Consider the following 6,000-nt stretch of genomic DNA (forward strand, 5'->3'; position numbering starts at 1 on the left):
TGCATGGTATTGCTTTCTTTCTTATGCTTATGCTTAGCCATGAGAACATACCTGGGCAGCACCGTTTGTCCCAAGGGGAAGATGAAGAACATAGAGAACAGAATCAGCTGAGCCATCCCAGCCAAGCTTAGCTATGATCAACTATGTCCCAACTGATCTCCAGATGCATGAGTGATCATAAGCCCTAGCTGTCTAAAGTCACTGCCTTTTGGAATGGTTTGTTATATAGCAGTCACAATAAGATTTATTTTTCCATTCATTTATTAATTTTCAAACATCAGTTGGACACTTCCTAAGCCCCAAGTTCCGTGGCAGAGGCCTGAGATACAAAGTGCAAATTTCCAGGGAAAACAGAAAATGGAGCAGTAAATAAAACAGATGCACAAAGTGCTGAGATAAAAGTGTGCCTTGGGTGCTATGGTGAATCCTTAATAGGATGGTATAAGAGGCATTCTGGAAGAGGGATAATGCCACACGAAATTTTAAAGAGTGAATAGGGATTAGGAAGGCACTAACATTGGATTTTGAAGAGAAAAAGAGTAGAAGGGCGTTCTAGACAGAGAAAAACACATCGCATTTGCAAATACCCTCATACTGAGAAGCAGCCTGGTGCTTTGAGGCCGTAGCAAGGAGCCTGACACAAGCAGGAACCATGCTCTGCGTTTTTTTTAACTCAACATGGTACTTAACTTAGCCAAGTCAAGTATGGTTAAGGGATGGCTTGGCAGTACTATTGGGCACTGTCTTCAGTAGAAACTAGAGACAATGTCTAAGAAAAGTCACCTTAGGGGTACCCAGCATCCTATGTGAATTCAGACCTAACTGCTTGAGAATGTCAAACTAAGGCAGGAAGTCTTTTGATTATCTGTGGTGTTTTTCTCTTCACTTCCTGCTTTGATCCTATAGCACAGGAACTAAAGTATTCTAAGGGAAACTACTTCCTTGGTATTTTTGGCGTGCCTCTTACCAGGAAATTGGTGGAAGTGTCAGGGGTACCCTTTTCAAGAGATTTCCACTTAAACCAAGGGTGGGGGTGGGGGAGGCATCCACTACCTAACCATTTAAGGCTTTAGGCGTTTGTGGTTTGCAGATTTTCACCATCATAAAACTTCGTTGAGAAACAGTTAGGAAGTCCTTAAAGGTCGTATCATCACTTTATCTTAGCTGCCAAGTTATAACTCTGCCATTTATATGAAACTATTCTTTAAGTAGAGAGATCTGAAACATAAGTATGTTCCAATTGGAAAGAGGCTCTGAGGTAGATCACCTGGCAGTTTTCCCCTCATTTACCAAGTTGGAAAGAAATGCTCTAAGGAAAAAAATACATACATTGGTTCAAGGTCCCATTAATTGAGGACAAAAATGGAATTATAGCCCTGGTTCCCAAGCTGGGGGTGCTTAGCACCACCCAGCTCATGGATTCTTGACTTTTTATGCTGCACACATTAAACCTGAATCATGGACAAAACTTAAACAGAGGAAAAAACAAAGTGTTTCAAATATCTTAGAGCAAGAAACAACAAATCAAAAAAGAAAATGGCAATTGGAATCTTTAAGAACTGAAGGAATTTGCTTTTCAGGTATCAGGCTAATTTTAGAATGAGTAAACAATTAGTAAATTTGACACGTAGGTGTATGAAGTAGGGAAAGATACGGAAGGGGAAGAAGAGGAAAGAAGACACCACATCTTTAAATTGAATTGAATGTTCTGTGACTTTAAATGAAAGCTCTTCTGTTGTTGGGCAAATAAATTTAAACCACTTAACATGGCAGAGAAGGTCAGGCAAGCTTATTATAGTGATCATAGCGTTACAGCTATTGCGATTGACCGCTGCTCTCTGGAATCACCAATAATCAGAGACCGCAAGCTGTGTTTGCAGAGAAAGGTCATCATTCATTTTTTTCAAAGCATTAATATCTTTTGTTTGTTTGGCTCAACATGAAACAGGAATCGATAGAGGTAATTCACAGAGCAATTAGCCCCTCATCTGTCAAACGGCATCTGGGTGTATTTAACAAAAAGACCTTTGGAAAGGTTTAAAAAGGAAGAAAGTGCCTGTACGATCAACAATTTATATTTTCTACATGACACGTTGTGTATGTATCTGTAAAAAGGGGGGCCTTGGGAGTAAGAAAATATACATAAAGCATGCTATAAATCTACACTTCAGCGTTACGATGTTGCAGTGTAGAGATAGACCCTAAAAAGCTTAGATTACATCCTCATCCCGTTCCCAGGAAGACAGCAAGCAAGTGGCATTTGGGGTCTTTATATCATGTTTGAACACAGCCATGGTACATAGATTTCTCTGAATAAAAGACTTCCAGGAAAAAACTTACTGTGGACACTGTAACAAATTGGAGAGGGTCAAGCGTCAGGAACAAATGTTCCCTTTTGGCTTCAAAGCCTGTGATTTTTGTGCTGGGCTAGACTGCTTCCGAGACAGGTCACAGCCTTCCTGTGCCACCCATCAGCCAGCTTGGGAAGAAGTCACTGATGGAGACGTCTTTCTCACTGCTCACCAGTGGCCACACCACTCTTGTGTTAGCCCTCTCTCTACATCTAATTTGCCAATATTGGAATGAAAAGCAAAATGCAAAATTAAGTTAAAAGACTTTTTGTACTCTCAAAAATGAATTGTGATCTGGATCTGTTTTTCTTTACTGAATTTCAAATGTGTGTACCATGGAATGATTGCGATACATATCAAAGACGTGGACTTTTAAAAAAATCAGCTTAGGGACTTGTCTACACGTTTACACGAATGCTGTTACTCTCAGCAGGACCAGATGTATTTTTGAAATGTATTTGCTTTTCAATTCTGGCTTTTTTTTTTCCCTTGGGTTTTTTTTTTTTTTTAAATTTTCTTTCTTTCTCTCCCCGCACACTCCCACCCCAGCCTTCTGCCTTCCCTTTTATTTGGGTCTTCTCCCAGGCCATAAAATGATGGCTAAAAAAGAAGTCATGAGATATAAAAGAAAGAGACAAAAGTTTTGCTTACCTTGTGACATGTTTTTGGTTTTGAATTTAATTTTTTTCTTAATATCAGATCATTCCAACAGGCTCCTTATCAATCTCTAGGGCTCTTTCTAGATAACTGTGTCTTACCTGAAAATTATGTAACATAGTTAATTTAAAAAGCAAGCAGGCCAGGCACAGTGGCTCACAGCCTGTAATCCCAGCACTTTGGGAGGCTGAGGCAGGCAGATCACCTGAGGTCAGGAGTTCAAGACCAGCCTGGCCAACATGGTGAAATCCTGTCTTCACTAAAAAGACAAAAATTAGCCAGGCATGGTGGCACGTGACTGTAGTCACAGCTACTTGGGAGGCTGAGGCAGGAGAATCACTTGAACCTGGGAGGCAGAGGCTGCAGTGAGCCGAGATCACGCCACTGCACTCCAGCCTGGGCAACAGAGACTCTGTCTCAAAAACAAAAACACAACAACAACAACAACAACAACAACAAACCAAGCAGCTACAATTAACTTTGAGTAGAGTCACACTATGAAGAAAATATCAAAGCAAAAGACTGAAAGAAAATCCTCAAGTAATGTTGTCTTGCAGTGGAGGGATTATGGAGGTTATTTTTGTTTCATTCAATTTCCCTATTTTCAAAATTTTCTTTCTTTTTTTTTTTTTGAGATGGACTTTTGCTATTGTTGCCCATGCTGGAGTGTAATGGCACGGCCTCGGCTCATCGCAACCTCCACTTCCCTGGTTCAAGCAATCCTCCTGCCTCAGCCTCCCTAGTAGCTGGGATTACAGGCATGTGCCACCATGCCTGGCTAATTTTGTGTTTTCAGTAGAGACGGGGTTTCTCCATGTTGGTCAGGCTGGTCTGGAACTCCTGACCTCAGGTGATCCGCCTGCCTCAGCCTACCAATGTGCTGGGATTACAGGCATGAGCCATCATGCCTGGCCTTAAAATTTTCTATAATAAACATATTACTTTTTAATTGGAAAAAATAAAACATTACTTAAAATTAACGCATTAACACAAATAAGACAATCATGTTTTTGTACATGCATTATATTTTATACTGACCCCAGATGACCACATTTTTACTTTTTATAAACACTGCCAAACACTCTATAGATTTCTGTAGACATCTTATAGAATTTTTCTGGGCAAAATTAAAATCAGTTCTTAGAGTCTCATGAAATTGTACAGAGGATGTAAAACTGAAGTTGAGTAGAATAGCCAGAAGTATCATAGCTCATGGTAAATCTAATTTTCTGAAATTACGACATTCTGTTATAAGAGAATTTCATTGTCAAATATATGGGTTCATCTTATTTTTCTGAAGTTGGAATTTAATCCTGGAGACTTTTTGACACAGTATTTTCTTCCTTCCAACTTCTTTTTATTCTGTTTATGTGAGCTGTGTTAGAAGTTTCCATACATTCACTACATGGCTTCCTTTAATTAGATGGATTCTCCGTAACCCACAAACACTAGCTAATAATTGTTTTCCAGACTTCCAGTTACTAAAGCAGTCAGCAGTTGCCTGGGTTCTATTTTGCTTTCATGAAAATGCTATAATATACTTCAACAACAGTCCAAATCATCCCACCTTCCAAGTGGTTATTCACAAGCAGGGGTCATTATTTCCTTGTTAGACTGTCTTAGGGGTGGGTCTGGTTTCCACGGGCTTTGCACATTCTTCTGATTTGTAAATCAAACCTGAGTTACAAAGATGGACTGCCACCTCCTCTGGGCTCTGCTTAGTGTCACAGGGGTACAGTTCATCAGACAAACACCTCATAAGCATCAGTTCTGGCTGCCTTCCAGGGAAAACCATGTCATGCCATTGAATAACACTTAGGACCCAATCTTTCATCCTCCTCCTCCATAACTAAATAAATTGGGTAAAGGTCTTGCCCTGTCTCAAGATAACAAGAAGTTTAAAGAACTTACTAGTGTTTCATGTTGCAGACACTATGCTTTAGAGGAGTGAACAAAAACAAGATGGCGGCTTCCCTGAAGTTCAAAGGCAGTTCTGATAGCAAATGAATACTGACAGTCCTTCGTGTTTCCCTCATGGGTACAAATAATCCTGCTGAAAACAGAAAGGGGATTTGGATTGAGGGCTGAAAGAAAATGAGCATAGACTTTTCTATCGCTATCCTACTCAGAACCTCATTATATAGAGCAGGGGTCAGCAAACTTTGTCTGTAAAAGACCAGAGGGTAAATATTTTATCCTTTGTGGGCTACACCACTTTCTTCACATCCACTCAACTCCGCTGTTCCAGTGTGACAAAGGAGCCATTGATAATCTGTAAACAAAAAAAAATGTTGATCGGGCTCTAAGAAAACTCTGAAATACGAATTTCATATAATTTTCATGTGTTACAAAATAATATTCTTAAGATTTTTTTTTTAACCAAACATTTCCAAGTGTAAAATTCATTCTTGGCTCACAGGTGATACCAAAGCAACCATGGGCTGAATTTGCTTCTCCAGTCACAGTTTGCTCACTCTTGCTCTAGAATTCAGAAGTTCCAGTGCACGCTTGTGAATCAGATTTTACAGAACCAAGGGTCCTTCTTGGCTCTCTCTCAGTGTAGTGACAGCTGCTGTTACCATGTAACTATCGTCTCATGTGAATAAAGGTGTTTTTCTTTCATTTGAATCTTATCTTTTGTTATTTGAGAAAAGGCTCATTAAACTTCTTAAACTCATTGAATTTAGAAGAGAGTCTTAATTATGTGTGACTCAGGCATTAGGGGAGAATATGCATAACCCGACCAAATTAAACTGCACAAAATCATGTCTTTCTATTTTAAAAATAGATATTTTGTTTTCAGGTAAAATCCAAGATAGTCTACAAAGGCAATAGAACTTTAAATGACTGTTTATTCAGGCAATGAATATATAAATAATTGGTAAATGATTTTGAAAACTATTTGGTGACAAAAGAAAACGTCCCTTTCTAATGCAAGTTGGAATAAATCAGAGTACAAACTCTACATTTATGTGTGTATATATTTTATATA

The sequence above is a fragment of the Symphalangus syndactylus genome, chromosome 5 (assembly GCF_028878055.3).
Source record: "Symphalangus syndactylus isolate Jambi chromosome 5, NHGRI_mSymSyn1-v2.1_pri, whole genome shotgun sequence".
Classification (NCBI taxonomy): domain Eukaryota; kingdom Metazoa; phylum Chordata; class Mammalia; order Primates; family Hylobatidae; genus Symphalangus; species Symphalangus syndactylus.